Source organism: Mastigoproctus giganteus, chromosome 8 (genome assembly GCF_048544385.1).
Source record: "Mastigoproctus giganteus isolate SK-2022 chromosome 8, ASM4854438v1, whole genome shotgun sequence".
Lineage (NCBI taxonomy): Eukaryota > Metazoa > Arthropoda > Arachnida > Uropygi > Thelyphonidae > Mastigoproctus > Mastigoproctus giganteus.
Genome location: NC_143582.1, coordinates 202,096,233 through 202,119,361, shown reverse-complemented (window position 1 = coordinate 202,119,361; position 23,129 = coordinate 202,096,233). Strand labels below are relative to the sequence as shown.

General features: G+C 37.8%; 1 protein-coding gene across 1 annotated transcript in view; it reads left to right on the top strand.

Moving 5' to 3' along the window:
• The first annotated feature begins 3,043 nt into the window (after positions 1 to 3,043).
• LOC150082193 (transmembrane protein 184B-like) overlaps positions 3,044 to 23,129 on the top strand; it is a 162,644-nt gene continuing 142,558 nt past the window's right edge. Inside the window, exon 1 of the mRNA XM_090379161.1 lies at positions 3,044 to 3,363. The gene's annotated coding sequence lies outside the window, so the exon portion shown is untranslated. The remainder of the gene's footprint in view (positions 3,364 to 23,129) is intronic.

Below are 23,129 nucleotides of genomic sequence, written 5' to 3'. Positions count from 1 at the left end.
TTAAGATTTAAACTGCATGGTAATGCAGTTTAAATGCTGCTGCCCCTGAAAACAGAAAAGAAGAGATAGACCATTATACAATGTTTACAGATGTAAATAAGTTCAGTTGTTTGCACTTAATATTTATTGAAATGTGCTCTTGTAAAATAGGTATAACTCGCTCAAATTCGGCAATTTTAACAATCTTTGGGAGTACTGGAGTTTAAAGAGTTACTGTATTTGCTGCTCTCGGCTTGAGTAATTTTTTAATGAAAATCACAAAACTACTTTTGAGAGAAAACTGCTATCCGAGAAAGATTCACTTGGCCACGATTCACAAAAGAGGAAAATGTGGATAAACAACAGTATATTGTAACAAAATGTCATATTTTACTTCTACGTATATTGTTAATTGCCTGCTTAGTTTTGAGTTGTACTTGTATTTTATGTCGAACCTTAGATGAGAGAACGAATTAATGAAAACACTGCAATTTGTAAACGTTGTTATCAGTGATGCATATACAAATTCTGGACCCCTGATAAATTTGCGACCAATCCCCGTACTCTTAAAAATTCATATGATATTAGCTGTCAATTCCCCGTATTTTCGCGTCTCCCCGCTGCGATCCAATAGTATGGTAGCAGGACGACCCCAGATGGAGGCTAAAGAAGCTATAGCTCCCCTTTGAGATTAAAATAATTGGGATTTTTTGCCCATAATGATTAAAGATTAATGATACCCCGGAACTTTAGCCTTCCTATAAATGCTGTAGTCCCAATCTTTAGAAAATCCTGGAACCACTCCTAAGGCTCTCGTGGGTAGCACAGTTGGTAGAATCGCTTCCTCTCCATACTGGGCTGAAAAGACCTGAGTTCGAGTCCCGTCGACGACGAGAGGAATTTTTATGGGCCTTTTTCACAACATGGCTGAGTTAGTTGTTCTCAGTCGAGGGTATTATGGTGCTTTTCTCCCGGAAATTCGGGTTTTCGTCTAGAAAACAGAAAATCGACCACAGAACACATGCAAATTACCGACAGTATACACGGAGCAATATGGCTTTAGTTGCTGATGCACCTAAAACCCTACTACACTGAGGGGACAGAAATCATGGGATACCTACCAAGTAACGGGTAGGCCAACCTTTCGCCCGGATAAGGACAGTCACATGACGAGGCATTAAGTCCACTAGTTCACGAAAGCGTTCCACCATGCTTGCTGCACCGCTGTCCAAAATTCTGTCTCATTCCTGGGTGGAGGATCCAAAGCTCGAACGGACCTTTCCACATCAACCCAAAGATGCTTCGCAGGGTTCATGTCCGGTGAATGGAAAGGCATTCCATGGTGATAAAATCTGTGGAATGCTCTTCGAACCATGTTCTAGTCAACACGGCTCCATGAGGAGGCGCATTATCCTGCTGGAAGAGTCCAGTGCCGTATGGGTGTACGATGACATTGAAGGGATGCAGCTGGTCTGTAAAGATGGACACGTAACCTGGACTCTTCAGAGATGCGTCTAGACGCACCAGAGATCCCAACGTGTGCCAGTTGAACACTCCTCCAGACCATTACCGATTGTCCACCTGTCTGAACAGTTCCTTGTTGATATGATGGGTGCATATCGTTGTGTGGTTTCCTCTAGATACGCACCCTTCCGTCCGCGCAAAATAACTGGAAACCGGACTCATCGGACTAGGAGTCCTGTCTCCAATCATCCAAGGTCCAGTGCTAATGTTCTTTAGAATAGCTGAGGCGTACAGTGCTGTTTCGTGGTGTTAGTAATGGGATTCTGGTGGATCGGCGGCTCCCATAACCTATTGCAGCTAATGATCGCCTAATGGTTCCTAGTGGAGACGTTTCTGGCCGATTTCAATGAGGGCGGTCGGCGATGATTTGTGCTACTGTCGCTCTTCGGTTATTATTATTATTAGTCATATAGTACATCTTATGCTGCACTGGTCAAAAATTTTTTTTTGAATTACCCTGAGAGAGAAAGACAGAGAGAGAGAGAGAGAGAGAGAGAGAGAGAGAGAGAGAGAGAGAGAGAGAGAGGGGGGGGGGAAATCACCAAGAAAGAGAAGAATGATGATATCCAGCTCAGGGCCCTGGGTGTGCCAAGCCCATACTCACCAGATGTGAGCCGCTGTGGTTGGCTGAAACAATGCGAGACACACGTCGACGGTCACGTTCATCCACCACCTTTCGCCGCCCACAGCGCTGTCCACGATGAAATGTTATTCCGAAAATGACGTATTCCCGATATACTCTTTATACTGTCGAACGGAGATAGTGCAATTTCTGTACCACCTCGGCGCTAGAGTACCCATGTGTCGGGCACCCACTGTCATTCCTCTTTCAAAGTCAGTTAAATCACGAAGTTTATCCATACTGACATCGAATTACGGTATACGTGAATGCAGTGTACCTATACACCTGCTAAGCGGTGAGTTCGTCCATTAGCGAGAGGGGGTGACAGCGTCGAGTTGCCAAGGAACCAGGTATCCCATGAATTTTGTGCTTTCAGTGTACAACACCAACCCTCTTAAATGATAGTGTTTAGATAGCCACGAATTTGTTAATAACATGAAAAAGTGAAAGTTTTGGTCACTATGACAGTATTTCAAAAATGCGGGCATATTTCTATATCGAAAAATTGGCTAACCATTCCGTTTTATTTTGAGATATGTTATCAAAATGTCAAGCTTTCAGCAGAACCGATATCATGATACAAAGTTCGTTTTATTGATCGTATCACGTGGAATTGCCCTTTTGTTTGGGTACTTCCTGTAAGTTAAGTGTAGATTTATATTTATTTAATTTTTGCTTTTTATTTTCATTTTTCGTGTTGCATGTGAATAAAATTACAATTGCTGCTTAACGAAACGTTTGCAACCAAATAGTGTTTTCTTTTTTAAGTGTTTATAAAATATTTAATAGCGTTAATTATGTCTTAATTTTTTTATTATTTTATTTTTAAATTTAAATTTATTTTTATTTGCATCTTTTAAAATATTTCCTCTACGTATGAAGATGCACACTGAAAAATACCGTAGTTCAAGTACCGAGTATTAGGAGTGGTCAAGTGCGTGGCGCTAGAGATTGGTTTTCTGTTATGCTACTTTTAGTAATGTTGTTGATTGATACTGGGTGTATATATGCATTCTAAGAATTTTGGGCAGGTTGGTTGTCGTTCTTAACCACTTATATATGAAACAAATTAAGTGAAAGTAAAGTTTGTTTTAAATCATGGAATACATATGGATTTCGTCTAAAACCACCATTGAGAAGATACATGCGCTTGATGTCCAATATGAGCCCGAGCAGTGATATAGTTATAAATTGTGATATTTCAGTTTCTTAATTGGAATTAAGTTAGAAAAATCAGGGTAAGTATTAATTCTATCCATATCATTTTAACGTTAGTGGCTTTTTTAATCATGACATGGTCAGACTGCAGAGTTCAGCACTAATTACAGTATTATATAGCAGTATTATATGCGTTTGTGCTTAATGCATTGCTTAGTTGAGTGAAGGCCATTGCTTGTTATTTTTATCTGTCATTCGTGCATCAGGCTTCGTTTACGTAAATGCAAATAAAGGTCACTTATGAGACTTATTATTAAGTTAAATTTCTTAGAATATTTGTAGTTATACAGTGATACTCGTTAATAGGATTTATGAAAAGAGTTCATGCAGTTGAATCATGTCTTTGATGGTTACCAACATTTTGTTGACTAACACTATTGACTCAACACAGTTTGTAAAAAAACAAGACAAAACTGTCTTACGAAAGTCATTTCAATCTTTTTTTTTTTTTTTTTTTTTTTGCCGCACCACGTTATTATAGTAGATAAATTACTGGGACTGGATTTGAGATTGATGGAGAAAGGTACAACTTAAACCCCACTCATTACTAATTAAAAAACATATCTTTTTATGTTGCATGTAGTTTTTATTGTGAAGGGAAGCCTCTCATTTTGCAATTGTCAGGAAATTCTGCCTTGTCACAAATTGTGTATGTAGTCAATACATGCAGCTTACTTTGTCTACCCTTTAATCCCAATTCATCTATCCCTTTAATCAAAATTTAAAAACACAGTACACTTAATAGCAGTTCAATGGTTTTGATTTTGAAAAGAAGATTGAAACATTTCCCTAAAAATTAGTATTTATGAAATGCCATTTATAAGCATAATATGAAGACATTTATAAGCATAACATTATAAGACATTTATAAGCATAATATGAAACATTGCCCTCAAACATAAGCTGTAGTTATTTTTCGTGATGTATAGATTGCCAAGTTTTAGTAGTAGTATGGATTTTCAAAAAAAAAAAAGGTGGTGGGGACAATGTGTGATTGTTCTATAATATTGGCCATAGAAAATGCTAATTTATATTGAAAGTCGTTCATGTTAATTGGAAAGTAGAATTTGAAAATGTACCTCAGTGTATAGATAAATGGTTGTGTTGGTAATAAAAATAAAAAATTAAGATAATCTAAATTAAAATCCTTATGCAATTTGACACCATTAGGTACTGTAGAGTACTCACTACATAAACAAAATACATTGGAAGTGAATTGCATATTTTATTAATTTCATTTTAGTCTCTTATATTTATCATTTACATCAGATGATCTGGAGAGTTGCACATTTTAAAATATATCAGAGGATCAGAAATAACACTTTTAAAGAAGCCAACCATGCCTTTTTGGAAGAAAAATTAAGAAAATTATTTTTTCTTTTAACTTTTAAATGCTACTCTCTGAATAGTTAAAACATTTACAGTGAGCTGAACATTGTAAATGCTGTTTCTGTGTAAGCTGTTTCTTATGTATATGTATATTTTCATTCTATGTAAAAAAAAAAAAAGTAAAGTGCAGCCATTATCAACCCACTGCAGGATGGAAGCCTCCTCAACAATTCATGCTGAGGGAAATGGACCATAATCTGCCACGCTGGTCCAGTGCGGGTTGGCAGATCGACCGTATTCAGCAGGCAGGGGCTTGAACCCCGGTCTACTCAAAGAGCGTGTGCTACTGCACTCCCGCTCCTGCCCACTTGGCTACCTCATTCTATGAGGATGTGCCAAATGAAAACAAGATTTCATTTGTCTAAATTTAAAGTATGCCTTTCCATGGATATAAATTTAAGGATGGTACTAATGATTCTACTGAACAATAGGGCATGCACAGAGAGTTTTGTACAGAGGCAGTCCTCCATGACATAGTGGTTTTGCCACTTGTCCCTCATTCTGAAAGGGCTAGATTCAATTTCTAGTTTCCTCTTCAACCGAGGCTGTAGTTAGCTGATCCCAGGTGGAGGGATTGGGGGTTTGCTACCATGAGTTGTTATTCTGGGTTTTTCAGTCCACACAATACATAAATCAGCCTGTGAATACACACTTTTACAGAGAACACACAATGGTGCTGTATGGTCTGAGTTGCTGATGTGCCTAAAACCCTACAACAGCAGCACCAGTAGTGATGATACGATGTTCACAGTTGGGCATATTCAAGCTGTCACAGCAGTGTTGGTCAGTTTCTTAGACTGGAGGGCATCTTTCCATTGGAAATTCAGTCATATGAAAAAAAGTGTATTTTGGCAACTGTATGTCATGACTACAAGTATATGAAAAAGCAGATCATTACTGTGAAGAAAGAAAAACTCAGTAGAATGACTCTTGCTCAAGTTGTTGGAAAACAAAACATCTGTCAAGATAAAATCATCTTGACAGATTGACGTGTAATAGTTGACGATGTGCCCGAAGAGGTGAATTTCAGTTGTGCATTTGCATACTGTAATCTACCTATCCGCGACAGATTTACACTACAGGAACATATATGCACAAAGTGGGTTCCCAAGTGCCTCAACAAGGAACAGAAATGTTTGCAAAAAAAATTTGGTCTACAGCATCTAATATCATATGACGAGAAAGAAAGTGACTTCTTGAATTATATAGTAACTGTGGTTAGGACATGATGCAAACATTTTTAAATAAAGAGTCAGTCATCACCACAACCAAATAGGTTTATGACTTTTTGAAGTACTGGAAAGGTTATGTTCTTACTATTCTTTTATTCTCAGTGACTGTTGCTCGACCACACCATGGCAACCAAACTGAGAGCTGCACTGGGAAGTGATTGGGTGAACAAGCAGACGATGTTGCCTTGCAATTATCATTAGCAGTGCCAAATGATTCAAGAAAGCAAGCTTATACAGCATCAGCCAAAAAAAAACATCACAACACCTCCCATTTCACCTGTTCGTTCCCTCCAATAGTCTGTCTGGTTCTTATGTTTTTGGAAGACTGAGAAATTATCTGGCAGAACATTGATTCCACATGGATGATGAAGTGATGAAAACCATCAAACAGTGGTTCCAACAGCAAGCAAAAGATTTTGATGAGTAGAGTTATTAAAAAGCTGGCATACAGATGAAATAAGTGCCTAAAGTGTGTTGATTTTTTTTGAAAAAGTAAAAAAAAGCAGTGTGTTCATTTGACTCATTCTTGTAGTAGTTAGTCATCACATTTACAGAAATAATTACGACAGAAACTCGCATCTTTAATAATGTTTATATTTCATTTCATATTCACAGCAAAGAAAGTTGGTTTATCAGCGTACTTTGGGACCTTGAATTTTACTAAGATACCCTGAATTATTTTTCAAATGTTTAAAATTTTTTTTTTGTTATTATTTTATAATTTTTAGGAATAGAATTAGTGTTATGCTTTGGTTTTTGTTATTCATAGTTTACGATTAAAAATTTGTCATGTATGCATAGTTCAGTGCACATAAATAAAACCTTATTTCATATTATATGTACCAGTAGCAGCACCATTAACCATGAGTGACAGGTAGCAGTGCAGTGTGTCATTAGTTACTTTTCATGCTTGATTGGTTTTCATGAGTTCCTGATCAGATCTCAGTAGATTTCAGTTAGAGGTTAAGCAGAGGTGTTTTTTTTTTTTTTTTTTTTCCTGGGTTCAAGTTGAAGGCACATTATATAATGAAGATTTATGTATTCTTTATTTTATATTTTGTGGTATAAAAATGAGTTTTTCTAGCTTTATCAGAATTTTAAGTTAAATGATACGATATACATAGCTGTGTATTATTTTAAAATGAAACCAAAATGGAAATATATTCCAAACATTGGACACTTGCTGACATACAACTCTGATTTTCAATAATGTCATCTGTGACTTCAGAGGAAACTATGCAGTCATTCACAGAAGTAAACAGTTCCAGAATTTTGTGGAACTGTTAGTCACATATCATGTTATTGTTGGAATAAACAAACTACCATCTGGTGTTGTGGAAAAGGGTAGTTTGAATGAGTTTAAGAAAGAATTAGGCAGCATAGTATTAGAGGAAATGGAGAGAAAGTGTTTTTTTTTTTTTTTTTTTTGGTATAAGCTTGCTTCCTTGCATCATTTTCTGCAACCACCACTACTACTATTAATAATAATAATAATTTGCTCAAGTCCTTTTCTTGTATCGACAGAATTAATATTAATAGGAAATATACTTTTTGCAAAGTTAAACACCGACTGCTTTTAACAATACTCCCCTCCACCTATAGAATTACCAATTTGTGTATTGGACCTGAATAGAATAATTGTTTAAATAAAAAATAAATTCATGCTGACTGTTTTAATAGCCTCTTTTTTTGTTTCATCGATATAGATCTGAGAACCAGATTTTCTACACTGGTGTTCAAAGAAAGTGCATCACCCCTTAAAATTGTAATTGTCTTCTGAATAACATAAGTATATGGCAATATTTCTTACAGGCTGCATCAGATAAGATTGACACGTGCAGGTGATGATGTATTATTGCATTTGATGTTACTTTCAGCTATATAAGTACGCTCTGCAAGAGTTGCAGTCAATCATCCCTTTCTTGTATCAGGATGGCGAGTTACGTGCAGTTGACGCCACGAAGAAAGAGTGCTATTGTTGCTTTATGTGAGGAAGGATGTTCTTCCCGTCATATATGCTTATAGAGTGTCTTGTAATCATTCGACAGTGAGTAGATTTCTTTCCAAATTCAAGAATACTGGGTCTGCTGTTAGGAAAAAAGGAACCAGATGCAACCAAGTTTCTATGCCAAAACAGGACCGCGTTTTGAAGCACTTATGCCTTAAAAACTGTAAAGCTTTGTTGTCTGAGCTAGAATGGGAAGAACATACAGGAGTGGTAGCAAGTGCAGTAACAGTCAGAAGATGCTTTTTCAAAGGGGCACCTCCATAGCCAGGTGGGCAGGAGCAGCAGTGCGTAGCACACGCTTCTTGATTAGACCGGGGTTTGAGCCCGTGACCACCGAATACAGAGGATGCGGAAAGGTCAGGCAATGACCACCGCATATCCCCGGAGCAATATGGTCTTAGTTGCTAATGCTCCTAAAAACCAAATAACAACAACAGCTTCTTCAAAAATGGATTTGTTGCCCATTGTCCTATGAAGAAGTCCCTCTGCACACAAAAAATCAAAAAGGCCCGATTAATTTGGTGTATGGAGCATGTCAAATGGACTCCCGAGCAGTGCAAATCAGTTATTTTTCTCGGATTAGAAGAAATTCAACCTGTATGGTTCATGGGAGACAAATGATTCGCCGTAGACGTCGTGAAGAATACTATCCAGACTGTATGGTGTCTACAGTGAACTCCACTGACCAAATGATATGGGGCTGCATTTCGTATCGCAGAGTAGATCACCTGCAGTTTATAAAAGGTTCCGTAAATGTCAATGGATACCTGGCTATATTGGAAGGCAAATTGCTGCCAACCATTAGAGATCATTTCAACCTGCCAGGTAACTGCATCTTTCAGAATGACTCTGCTCCTTGTCATCGGGCGAAAAGTGTAAGTAGGCACTTCTGTAGTTACTTTAGCTTCATTTCTGCATCAGAGGTTCGACAGTAATGTGTTTAAAATTATTACAGGTGAAAAAATGGTTGGAAGAACAGTCCGTTACAACTCTTAGCTGGCCAGGAAACAGCCAGGACCTGAATCCTATAGAGAACAGTTGACATCGTGTGGAATCTGCAGTTTCCAGAAAGAAACCAAAGACCATTTGTGAACTTCAGGAAGCCATAATTCGTGTTTGGAACCACGAACTATCAGTTAATTGTCTTCAGAAATTGATCTTGTCAGTGCCTCAACAGTGTGCTGTTATCATCAGGGCCAGAAGCAGTTCAACTAAATATTAGTTTGCACCTGGTGAACTTTTCATTTTGTTTTCCATTTAAAATGATGAACTGAAGCAAATTGAGGGCTTCTGATAACATTTCAGCCATAATTGTCGTGTTTACCAAAACTGTTGTATAAAGGTTGCAAATGGTCATTTTGGAATGTTTTGAGAGCACCTGTCTTATTACTTAGCTTTGCCTTAACTATTAAGAAATATCTTTTGTTTATATTTCTATTTGTGATGCTAGTCATTAATGTAACATACCATTGTGAAAAAGGGTTAGAAATGTGAAATTCCTAGGTGATGCACTCTTTTTGAACACGTGTGTGTGTGCGAGTGTGAGTAGTAATAATACGTGGAAGTAGCTGATGATAATAGTAACTGTATGGGTGGAAATGTATTAATTAAAGTATGATATATACCAGGATTGGCCAACTTAATTTGTGATGCGATCTACTTTTTTCCTTCAAAATGTGCTGCGATCTACCATCTCAAAAATTTCATTGCACAAGGTGCACAAATCGAGCGATGACTGTATATTTAAAATTCATCGTGATCGACCAAAATTAAATCAGCAATCGACTCGTTGGCCACCCCTGATATATACCAACACCTTGAAGTGCTAAGCTGCTAAAAAAAGTGTTGGTGTAAGTATAATAAAGGAAAAGCAATTTAGTCAAAGTAATAAGTTGAAATATTCATTCTGCAAGGTGTTGACTTATAAGAAGGAAAGGAAAGGACAGTGCAAGTGTAAGATAGAAGGCTGAAAGAATATAAAAAATGCTAATGATTTGAATAATGGAATGATGTAACAATGATAATTATGTATAATACATAATACCAGCATTGACATACATGTAGTTACAATGTGAATATTGGACAAAATTTGCTGTGTAAAGAATAGAATGCTGCTGATAATAATAAGCAATACTTATGGAAGGTCCGGGATGAAAATTAATGAGTAGAATATCATTACTGGGAAGAAAGTTTTGTCAGGGGATCAATTATGATCATCCATTGGGGGCCATAATGTTTCATACATTTCTGCCAGTGTAAATAGATCAAAATAGAAAACTGAATAAAACAAAATACTATGATTTTAAATGTGCATAGGCAAAAAATGGTGGTCCCAACACAGTTGACCTCATGTAAGCAGCTTAAATTACTAATTAAATATCATGCAAAAAGGCATATACCAAAAAATTGTATTCCAGATAAATGGCATAATAGTGTGAAGGGCCAGTTTATATATATATATATATATAAAATAAGTATAAGAAAATGATGTAATATTACTGCAAGGAGGGACATAAGGAGTTAGGTATATAATAACACAGTAATACAAATAATTACACCTTCAAGTACAAAACAGCCATAGAAGAATGTAATGTAAATGGATATAGTTAAAAGTATATTTACTTTTAATTATATCCATTAATAAGAGACATAATTAAAAGTAAAGTTGGATCTCTATATAACAAAATCGATCGTTCCCTTGAAAAAATTTGTTATTATATGTAAATTTCGTCATAAAGAAATATGACCTTTTTAACAATGAAAAATATTGTAAATTCAGAAATGGGAAAGAAGTGGGAATGAATAAATTTTCTAACATTTTTAAAAAATTTATCAATACATATATATTAAGAAATGACTATTTACATGATAACCACAATTTATTAGTACACTTTTAAGAATTGTCATAAAATGTTTGGTTATTTTTTGTTGTACACTGGATTCTACTATACACCATTCATAAAAATGTTCACGTTTGTTTAAACTAAACACTCAGATATATTTTCTGTTACATTTTCTTCCTACTGAAGGCCTCGATGCAAAGTTTCAAATGCTGCCAACATTTGTTTGGAAGGCTTAATATGGCCTTCATTTTCATCCAACTCATTGTCAATATTGTCACTAGTTCTTTAAATATGCTCCAAAATGTTGACGTCACTCGGATATTCAGCTACTCTGACATCATTATCAACTCCTAAAAATTCGTCAAGAACAATTTCTCCACCGATCAAACCTCACTTGGAATTTTTCCTAAGATTTCTCAATGTCTTCTAGTAATTAATCCCACTCATCTATGTTAATTATCATTTAGCAAAACTGCTTTTGCAAAACAATTCTTAATTGATGTTTCTGTCGCATCTTGACGTCACACTTTCTCCAACTCTGATATGCACATCCACAAATCTATAGGTTGGTTGGTTTCTATTGTTAGGATAATTTTTTTTCAGTATGTGCCTTCAGTAGTCCATTTTCAAATTCTTAATAATGCCTTGGTCCATTGGCTGCAATTAAGATGAGTTATTCAGAAGGAAGAAAACAAGCTTCACACTTAAGTTTCGAAATTACTGAGTGAAGGTCGACAGGGCAGTTGTTGACAGTCAATGCTATTTTTTCTGTTTTCTTTCGTAATTTTTCTATCGAAATTCAAAATCCACTGCTCAAAAATTTCGCATGTCATTTGTTGTTTTTTGTTGTAGTTGTAGTCAAAGTTGAAGTTGAATGTTTCAAAGGAGTAAAGTCTAATGACTACTCCTTTGAAACATCAGGGTTATTTACTTTTGCCTATTACCAAAAGCTTCAGTTTTTCATTACTAGCCATATTTGCAACCATTTGCCAACACAAAAAATTAAAAGGGCCCGATTAATTTGGTGTATGCAGCATGTCAAATGGACTCCCGAGCAGTTTGCCGAACATTTTTTAAATGTTCGGCAAACATTTAAAAAATAGACATGTTTCATCAACGTTGAATATGTCTTTGGACTCTTAGTCCTCTATTGTGGCAATTTGTGGTATGGCATTAAGGGCAAGTTGCTGCAATGGATAAAGGGATAGTTGAGTGGGAGATGGCAGTGAGTGGTAATAAATGGACACTGCTTTACATGGACTAATGTTATTAGTGGAATTTCCCAGGGTTCGGTGCTGGGCCCATTGTTGTTTTGTATATTTATCAATGATATCAGTGTTGGTTGACAGGGTTATTAATGACAGTATGCTACTGCAACAGGTTCTAGAAAAGTTAGGCAGATGGGCTGAGAAGTGGCAACTGAAGTTTAACATTGACAAATGCAAAGTACTGCATATGGGTAGCAGTAGCCCAAGAGAAACGTACCAACTATGTGGTACTACACTCAGGGAGGTGGAGAATGAAAAAGACATGGGGGTAATTGTGAAGTCAGATATGAAGTTCTCTGAGCAGTGCAGACTTGCTGCTAGAGCCGCTCATAGAGTTTTGTCAATGATATATAGGAATTTTTGTAGCAGAAACAAAGAGGTGATTATCCCTTTGTATAAGGCAATGGTCAGGCAATTGGGTTGTGTTACGATAGCTAAGAAAAAAAAACAGGTGCATGTATACTTTCGTGTACACCAATCCTAGGAGTTTGGTAAATAAATTTGATGAATTTGAGGTATTGCTCAAAGCATCAAAGGCAGATATTGTTGGGATATCAGAGACATGGTGTCACACAGATATAAGTAATGCAGAACTGGAATTTGGGGAGTACAACGTCTACAGAAAGGATAGGAAGGGAGGAGGGGTTATGCTATTAGTTAAGAAACACATAAAATACAAGGAATTGAAGCCAGTCGACATCGCTGGACAGTGCAGTGTCGAGTCAGTTTGGTGTGACATAAGCATTGGGAGATCAGAATTGAGAGTAGGAGTGTGCTATAGGCCAAATGACTCTGATGAGTATAATAAGAAACTGTACAGGGAAATAGAGTGGGCCAGTAAATCAGAGTCTTATAATGGGGGATTTTAATTTCCCAGATATTGACTGGAATTTGTGGGTTGGTCACTCACACACTAGCAAGGCTTTTGTGGATTTATTGGATGATTGTTTTCTAAATCAGCATGTTCGGGAAGCAACTAGAGGGAGCAATACTCTTGATTTGATTATCAGTAGTGATTCTTCGTGCATTAAGAATCTGCAGATAGAGGAACCACTAGGTGACAGTGATCACAGTGTTCTGAAGTGGGATTTACTCAAGGAGGTAACTACCATCAGGGGTGAAGGGATGGGTTATTGCTTTCGTAAAGGCGACTACAATGGTCTGAGTCAGTATTTAAATTCTATACAGTGGGACTAACTGATGATGTTACCAACAGCAAACTCAAAATGGGAAGCATTCTAAGAACTTATCTTGGAAGCTACTAGGCTTTACATACCAACTAAGAAATATTATTCAAGGTTCAGGCCTAAATGGATGTCAGATGAACTAATGAGACATATGGCAGAGAAGAAAAATGCATGGGATACATATAAATTAACACGTGACACAGAAGCCTATGATAGATATAAGTTGATCTGTAACCAAGTTACAAAGGAGGTTAGGCAGGCGAAGGCAGATTACGAGGAATCTTTGGCAAGCGATGCAAAGAAAAACAGCAAGGAGTTCTTTACTTATGTAAACTCTAGAAGGAAGGGGATGAATCAGATTGGTCCACTTGATATCGATGGTTCAACTGTTCATGATCCTGCTCAGGTAGCTAACAAACTAAATCAATATTTTGCATCTACATTCACACATGAGGAGTTATTCAGGAAGGGAAATGCCATAGATGAAGTAAACACTGGCAGTGAGCTAGATGAACTTGTAATAATTGAGAGTAAAGTGGAGGAGAAATTGTTGAAGATAAATACAAGAAAGGCACCTGGGATGGATGGGATCTATCCAGTTATATTAAAGGAGGCAGCAAAGGAAGTAAGCAATCCGTTAGCCATAATTATGAGAGCTTCCTTGGACTCATGGGACGTACCCACAGACTGGAGATGTGCAAATGTCACCCCAATTCACAAAGGAGGATCAAAGGCTGACACAAGTAATTATAGACCTGTGAGTTTAACTGCTGTTCCAGGAAAATTAATGGAAGCACTGGTTAAAGAAGCACATCTTGACAAGAATTCAGTTATAGCTCAGACACAGCATGGTTTTGTTAAGGGAAGGTCTTGCCTGACTAATTTGATTGGATACTATGATGTAGTCACAAAAGAATTGGATGCAGGGAATAACTTTGATATTATATTATATATTTGGATCTTAGAAAGGCTTTTGATACTGTTGCACATGGAAGACTGCTGCACAAATTGGAGTAGTGTGGCATTGGTGGCAAATTGTTGCTATGGATAAAGGGATGGTTGAGTGGCAGAAGACAGAGAGTGGTAATTAATGGACACTGTTCATCGTGGACTAATGTTATTAGTGGAGTCCCTCGGGGTTCAGTGTTGGGTCCATTGTTGTTTTCTGTATTTATAAATAATATTGATGATGGTATATCAAGCTTAATGTCCAAGTTTGCAGACGATACAAAGGTTGGTAGGGTTGTTAAGGATGCTACTGACGCTGCAACAGGATCTGGAAAGGTTGAGCAGATGGGCTGAGAGGTGGCAAATGAAGTTTAACATTGACAAATGTAAAATACTACATATGGGAAACAGCAACCCCATAGCAACGTATGAACTCTGTGGTACTACACTGACAGTGGTAGAGAATGAAAGGGACCTGGGGGGTGGTTGTGCAGGCAGATACGAAGTTTTCTGAGCAGTGCAGATGGGCTGCAAGAGTAGCTCATGGTGTATTGTTGATGATATATAGGAATTTTTCTAGCAGGGATAAGGAGGTGATTATTCCATTGTATAAGGCAATGGTCAGACCACACCTAGAGTACTGTATACAGGTCTGGAGGCCTCATTTCAAGAAGGATGTAGAGATGCTGGAACGAGTACAGAGAAGAGCAACAAGATTAGTGAATGGAACAAAGGGGTGCTCTTACGAAGAAAGGCTTAAGTTTTGCAAATTACAGTGTCTGGAGACTGTGCACCGGCGAGGTGATCTGATAGAGGTGTATAAAGCCTTGAATGGTTTGAGCATGCTCAATGCTGATGGGATTCTTCCTCTTGCTCAGAATAATCACCTGAGAGGGCATAAATTCTAATTGAGAAAAGACAGATGTAGGATAGACATGAAGAAATTTGCCTTTAGCTAGCGGGTGGTTGGTTGGTGGAATAGACTTCCATCCCTTGTCGTGGAAGTTGATAAGTTTAAGGCTCAGCTGGACAGGTATTTCGAACGAACAGAGGGGTGAAGTGAAAAGGGTTTTTTTTTTTTTTTTTTGGCTGATGCTGCATAAGCTTGCTTTCTTGCATCATATGCCTCTACTAATGCTAACGTCAGGTCACACCTTGAGTACTGCGTACAGGTCTGGAGGCCTCATTTTAGGAAGGATGTAGAGTTGTTAGAACAAGTACAGAGAAGGGAAACAAGATTGGTGAGAGGAACAAGGGGGTGCGCTTATGAAGAAAGGCTTAAGTTCTGCAAGTTGTAGCATCTGGAGAATAGGCACCTGCAAGGTGATCTGATTGAAGTGTATAAGGCCTTGAATGGTTTGAACAGGCTCAATGCTCACGGGATACTTTTGCTTGCTCAGATTAAGAACCCGAGGGAACATAAATTCAAATTGAGGAAAGACAGTTGTAGAATAGATGTGCAGAAGCTTGCCTTTCGCTAGCGGGTAGTTGATTGCTCGAACAGACTTCCATCTGTTGTTGTGAAAGTTGATAGCTTAAATAAATTTAAGACTGAACTAGACAAACATTTGGAGTGACCAGATGGGTGAAATGGGAAGGGGTTTTTTTTTTTTTTTTTTGGCTGATGTTATATAAGCTTGCTTTCTTGCATCATACGCCTCAACTAATACTAATAATTTTTTTCAAAACTGTTTCTTTACAATGGGTACCATCTTCTTCGATTGCAACGCCACTTTCATCAGAAATATCTTTTTGAGCAAGCCATGATGCTCTTTAAATTTGTCCAGCCAATTTGTCCAGAACTGGCATGGAATGTTTTGTGTCCCAGAAAAGATGCATACTCCATAGCCTTTTCTTTTATTAATAGCACTGATATCGGTATGTTTTGGTCTCGAATCAACTTCCTCCACTTAAAAACTGCTTCATCTAAATCTTCCCAAAGGCATAATTTCGCACACTTCTGACTGGGTCCCGTTTCCTCAAACAGGTTGAGAATCGAAACAGAGTTTTTCAGAATGGTTGACATGCCACTGGCAGCACATCAGATTTTAAAGCAATTTCTTTTTTTTTTTTTTTTTAATGTACACTATCTACACTATTAAGCACTTCCACTTTTTCCACTACACTCAAGGATTTCCTCTTAGACATTGTAAGGTTACTTGCACAGCAGTTAAAACAAAGCTGAAATTAGGGACCACTTGTAGCTACCATGTAAACAGAGACAGGTGAAATTTAGTGAAAGTGTGGGTTACTCATTTCTTCGAAACAACAGATGAATTTCCGGGATAAAGGAAAATCACTCTCTCCTAATTCTCTAATAGGATGCTTACGGTAGAAAATAGGTGGGCCAGAGCCAGTGCCCTTGTCCGGAATATGCCTGCCTTAATGTTTGCCAATGGCTGTGGACAGCTGACCAGCAGGACTTCTCCGCATAGTAGTGTATAAGTTGTGTAGGTTTTACTTCGTTTCAGCCATTGCTGATCCACTGCTGGGCAAAGGCCTCTCCCAAATTTCCATCTTTTTCTATCCCACGCTATGGTTGGCCAGTTTCCTCCTGCAGTGTTTTACAGGCACCATTAAATTGTAAAATGTTTTAGCTCTTAATTCATGGAATTAAAGCCTTTAGCTATTAAAAGCTAAAAGGATTGATGCTTAATCTTTTTAGCTCTTAATTTGTGCTTTCTACAGCATCAGCTTTATTGCCTAAAGGCCAGAGGTGCAAAGAATGCGTACCCAGGTCTCTTGAAATTAGTTCGTTATATGGAAATTTTCTTCATTATATGGAAACTATTTTCAGTATACCAAGGTGGAAGCAAAAAAGTTTGCTATATGGAAGTTTGTTAAAGAGAGGTCCGACTGTATATTTACTTTTAATTATATCCATTAATAAGAGATTAGCATTAGTAGAGGCATATGATGCAAGAAAGCAAGCTTATGCAGCATCAGCCCAAAAAAAAAAAAAAAAAACACCTACTCCCATTTCACCCCTCCGTTCGTTCAAAATACCTGTCCAGCTCAGCCTTAAATTTATTTAGGCTATCAACTTCCACAACAAGGGGTGGAAGTCTGTTCCACCAACCAACTACCTGCTGGCTAAAGGCAAATTTCTGCACATTTATCCTACATCTGTCTTTCCTCAATTTGAATTTATGCCCTCTCAGGTGATTATTCTGAGCAAGAGGAAGAATCCCATCAGCATTGAGCATGCTCAAACCATTCAAGGCTTCATACACCTCTGTCAGATCACCTCGCCGGTGCCTAGTCTCCAGACACTGTAATTTGCAAAACTTAAGCGTTTCTTCTTAAGAGCAACCCTTTGTTCCATTCACTAATCTTGTTGCCCTCCTCTGTACTCGTTCCAGGCTCTACATCCTTCTTGAAATGAGGCCTCCAGACTTGCATACAGTACTCAAGGTGTGGCCTGACCATTGCCTTATACAAGGGGATAATCACCTCCTTATCCCTGCTAGAAAAATTCCTGTGTATCATTGACAAGACACCATGAGCTACTCTTGCAGCCGTCTGCACTGCTCAGAAAACTTCATATTTGCCTGCACAATTACCCCTAGGTCCTTTTCATTCTCTACCACTGTCAGTGTAGTACTGACATGTCCCACTGATATACCTGGGGTTGCCTTCCCTATTGGCCCCATATTTCTGTCTTTTCCCCCCAGCCTTCCTTCTCTCCCCCCTACTCTACCTATATCGCCAGCGAAAAGCGAATGCCCCACAGAATGAAAAATTAAACTGCTTTCGTTCTAACTAGATTCAAGCCTTTATTCCCCCCCCCTTTGTTTTTTATATATATATATAGGTCCTGCCACTGAAATCTCAGGAAATTAGGTGGCGGGACCTGCCAGAGTACTTATCTAAAAATACTGGTGTACCTGGTCTGCCTCCACGGGGCCAAGTGTGGGCAACGTTGGGCCTCAGTAGGGATCCAGCGGCTAAACGACCAGATGAACAACAGAACACAACACTATACATGTACAATATCCATACACTTTTAAATCTCTGGCCTTCCCAGCGAATTGGTACACCCACAATGAAAGCAATGTGGAGATGGGGGAAACCCCTGGTAACCTTGTATATGGTGAGACACTAAATACACTTTACACTTTTTTGTCTGTGTAGTACCACAGAGTTTATACAGTTGCTCTGGGGTTACTGTTTCTCGTACATAGTATTTTTCATTTGTCAATGTTAAACTTCATTTTCCGGGGTGCCTCCGTAGCCAGGTGGGAAGGAGCAGCTGTGTGTAGCACACGCTTCTTGATTAGACTGGGGTTCAAGCCTGTCACCACCAAATACGGAGGACGTGGAAAGGTCAGGGAATGACCACCGCATATCCCGGAGCAATATGGCTTTAGTTGCTAATGCTCCTAAAAAACCAAATAACAACTTCATTTTCCACCTCTCAGCCCATCTGCTCAACCTTTCCAGATCCTGTTGCAGCACCATACTGTCAGTAGTGTCCTTAACAACCCTACCAACCTTTGTATCATCTGCAAACTTGAACATTAAGCTTGATATACCATCATCATCATCATCATCATCATCAGCCATTTTCAATCCACTGCAGGATGAAGGCCTCTCCAGCAACTTTCCAGTTCCTTCTGTTTTGAGCACTGGCCATCCATTTACTACTCAAAAACTCATGAATTTCATCTATCCATCTCCGCCTTTGTCTTCCAGGTTTTCTTCTAGCCCCTCTTGGGTACCATTCTGTTATTTTCTTAGTCCATCTGTCATCATGTCTTCGAGCTATGTGTCCTGCCCAAGACCATTTTAGTTCTTTAGTTTTGATAAGAATGTCCTTTACTTGAGTTTGCTGCCTAAATGATATTGATGATGGTATATTTCAGATATACCATCATCAATATCATTTATAAATACCCGAAACAACAATGGACCCAACACTGAACCCTGAGGGACTCCTCTAATAACATTAGTCCACAATGAGCAGTGTCCATTGATTACTAGGTGGTTATAAGTTGCTTGGTTTAGGGAAGGAATATGGAAAAAAAAAAGTTTAAAGAATGAAAATGTAAGCAGAATATTATAATAACATGCAATTAAAGCAATTCAAAATAATAATATGCAACAATAAAATAAAAATAATAGCACTTTAAGTGAATTAAATATATCCAAAGTAAATTATAAGTTGGTGTTAATCTAATTGTGTACGGAGGGGATGGGAGGAATTTATTACAGGATTTTGAAATAAATGCCAGAATCAGATAGGGAGAAGTATGTTAAAATGAGGAATGTCAATACCAGAATAATTAATTGGATAGATTATTGTGGTTGACATCTTCAGGGGGACTACAGGGATAATAATACATATACAGGATGTAGTGTTTTGTAATTCTAGACTATTGTTAATAAAGGAAGAATAAACATAAAAACATAGCAGACTAAGAGAAATTTTGTATTGGCAGTACAATGGAGAGTATTCCTGACACTGTGTATAGATTTTTAACCGAATTGTGCTGGATAACTGAATAATTGAATTGTGTAGATTTAGATATGAAGTTTTCTAAGCAGTGCAGACAGCATCTCATGGGGTCTTGTCAATGATATACAGGAATTTTTCTAGAATGGATAAGAAAGCGATTATTCCCTTATATAAGGCAATGGTTATGCCACACCTTGAGTACTGCGTACAGGTCTGGGGCCGCATTTTAGGAAGGATGTAGAGTTGCTAGAATGAGTACAGAGAAGGGCAAAAAGACTAATGAGGGGAACAGAGGGCCTCTTACCAAGAAAGGCTTAAGTTCTGCAAATTGCAGCAGCTGGAGACTAAACACCTGTGAAGTGATCTGATTGAGGTGTATAAGGCCTTGAATGGTTTGAGCAGGCTCAATGCTGATGGGATTCTTCCCCTTGCTCAGATTACTAAGAGAAATTTTGTATTGAAGAGAAAGACTAAGAGAAATTTTGTATTGGCAGTACAATGGAGAGTATTCCTGACACTGTGTATAGATTTTTAACCGAATTGTGCTGGATAACTGAATAATTGAATTGTGTAGATTTAGATATGAAGTTTTCTAAGCAGTTCAGACAGCATCTCATGCGGTCTTGTCAATGATATACAGGAATTTTTCCTGTAACAGCTACAAGGTGATGTGTAATAGAGCCACAGAAAGGGTTCGACAGGCAAAGGCAGTTTATGAGAAATCACTAGCAAACAGAGCAAAGAGGGGGGATAAAGAATTCTTCACATATATAAATGCAAAGAAGAGCAGGACAAACCAGATCGGACCTTTACGTAAGGGAAAGGGGATAGTAATAAATACACCAGCTGCGGTTGCAGATGAACTCAACAGTTATTTTGCATCGATATTTACAAATGAAAAGCCTTTTGTGGCAATGGGAAATTGTGGGAGCGAAGTTAAAAAATACGTAATTAATGATATTGAAATTTCGCAAGATTATTTAATGAAAAAAACTTTCGAGCCTACAGACCAGTAAGGCTCCTGGAGTTGATGGAATATACCCTATAATCTTAAGAGAGGCGGCAAGCGAGTGCATTGAACCATTGAGGCTAATTATGTGAGCATCACTAGACTCTGGGGAGATTCCCTTGGATTGGAAAGGTGCAAATGTATCTCCCATACATAAGGGTGGCTCTAAAAGTGAAGTTGGAAATTATCGACCTGTCAGTCTGACTTCAGTAGTAGGGAAAATCATGGAGGCAATGATCAAGGGTGGAATTCAGGATCATTTGGATCGAATTGAAATTCTCAAGGATACTCAGCATGGTTTTGTAAAGGGAAAATCATGTTTAACAAATCTGGTTCGCTATTTTGAAAGGGTCACTCACGAGCTGGATTTTGGGAATAATTTCGACATTGTTTATTTAGATTTCAGCAAAGCTTTTGACTCAGTCCCACATGAGCGGTTGCTTTATAAGCTGGAACAGGTTGGAATCACTGGGAAAATCCTTAGATGGATAGAAGGATGGCTTCAGGGCAGGAGGCAGAGGGTTGTGATAAGTGGCTATTCCTCAGATTGTGTTGATGTAAGAAGTGGGGTTCCCCAAGGATCAGTATTAGGACCACTGTTGTTTTTAATTTTGATAAACGACATTGATGAAGGGATAGAGGGCGTAATGTCTAAATTTGCAGATGATGTTAAAATTGGTAGAGTAGTTAATGATCACCGTCAAGCTGAGCTTCTTCAGAGAGACCTAGATAGACTTCAGGAATGGTCAGAAAAATGGCAGCTGTGCTTTAATCCAACAAAGTGTAAGGTATTACACCTGGGAAACAGTAATCCCAAAAAAACATTATTATTATTATTATTATTAGCCATATGGTGCAAGGAAGCCTGAGGCTTATGCTGCACCAGGCAAAAACAAAAAAAAAAAAAAAAAAAAAAAAATTCCCTATTACCCTGAGAGAGAGAGAGAGAGAGAGAGAGAGAGAGAGAGAGAGAGAGAGAGAGAGACAGAAAAGAAAGGAATCACCAAGAAAGAGAAGAATGATGATATCCAGCTGAGGACCCTGGGTGTGTCAAGCCCATACTCACCAGATGTGAGCCCCTGGGGGTCTTCACTTGGTGGAGTTCAACTAAACCCAGTACTGGAGGAAAGGGACTTGGGTGTTACGATACGGTCAGACATGAAATTCTCTGAGCATTGTAAACAGGTTGCAAGGAAGGCCCATGCTGTCCTATCGATGATCTATCGAACTTTTGCAAGTAGAGATAGGGACGTGATAATCCCATTATATAAGGCTTATGTTAGACCACACTTGGAATACTGTGTTCAAATATGGAGACCGCACCTAAAGAAAGACATCAAACTTCTTGAAAGGGTGCAATGAAGGGTAACTTACCTGGTGAGATCGGCAAAAGGGCGTCCTTATGAAGAAAGACTTCGAATATGTGGGTTGCAGAGTTTGGAAACTAGACACCTTAGAGGAGATTTGATTGAGGTGTTTAAGGCTCTGAGAGGCATCAGTAAAATGAATGACAAAATTTTCAAGATTATAAATGATGCTAGAACTAGGGGACATAAATTCAAGTTACGGGGGGGAAATGTTTAGATTGGACTGCAGGAAGTTTTATTTTAGCCAGCGAGTTATAAATTACTGGAATAAGTTGCCTTCATGGGTGGTAGAGGCCGACAGTTTGGGGAAATTCAAAGGTCATCTGGATAGTACTTTCGGGTAAGGGAAGCACATAGGATGATAGGTTTAATTTCCTTTTTATTTTATTTTTTTATTTATTAATTATTATTATTTAGTTGTTTATTTTATTTTATTTATTTATTTTTTTTTTTTTTCGTTTTGTTTTTATCATTGTTTTGTTCAGATTTTTTTTTTTTTTTTTTTTTTTTTTTGGCTGGTGCAGCATGAGCCATAGGCTTTCTTGCACCATGCGGCCGTTACTAATACTAATTACGAATCCGAGGAACATAAATTCAAATTGAGGAAAGGCAGTTTTGGAAAAGATGTGTGGAAATTTCCCTTTAGCCAGCGGTTAGTTGATTGCTGGAACAAACTTCTGTTGTTGTGGAAGTTGATAGCTTAAATAAATTCAGGGCAGAAGTGGAGAAACGTTTAGAGCGAAAGGATGGGTGAAATGGGAAGGGTGTTTTTTTTTTTTGTTTTTATTTTTGACTGATGCTATATAAGCTTGCTTTCTTACATCATATGCCTCTACTAATGCTAACTTAGCTTAACTTAAACTTATTTAAACTTATACAGCTGAAATAAATTTAAGGCTGAACTAGACAAATGTTTAAAGTGACCGAGTTTGTGAAATTGAAAGTTTTTTTTTTTTTTTTTTTTTTTTTTTTTGCTGAATAAGCTTGCTTTCTTGCAGTATATGCCTCAACTAATGCTAATGCTATGTACCCACATAACATCTTTTATTTATCTTTAATTATATATATATTTATTTA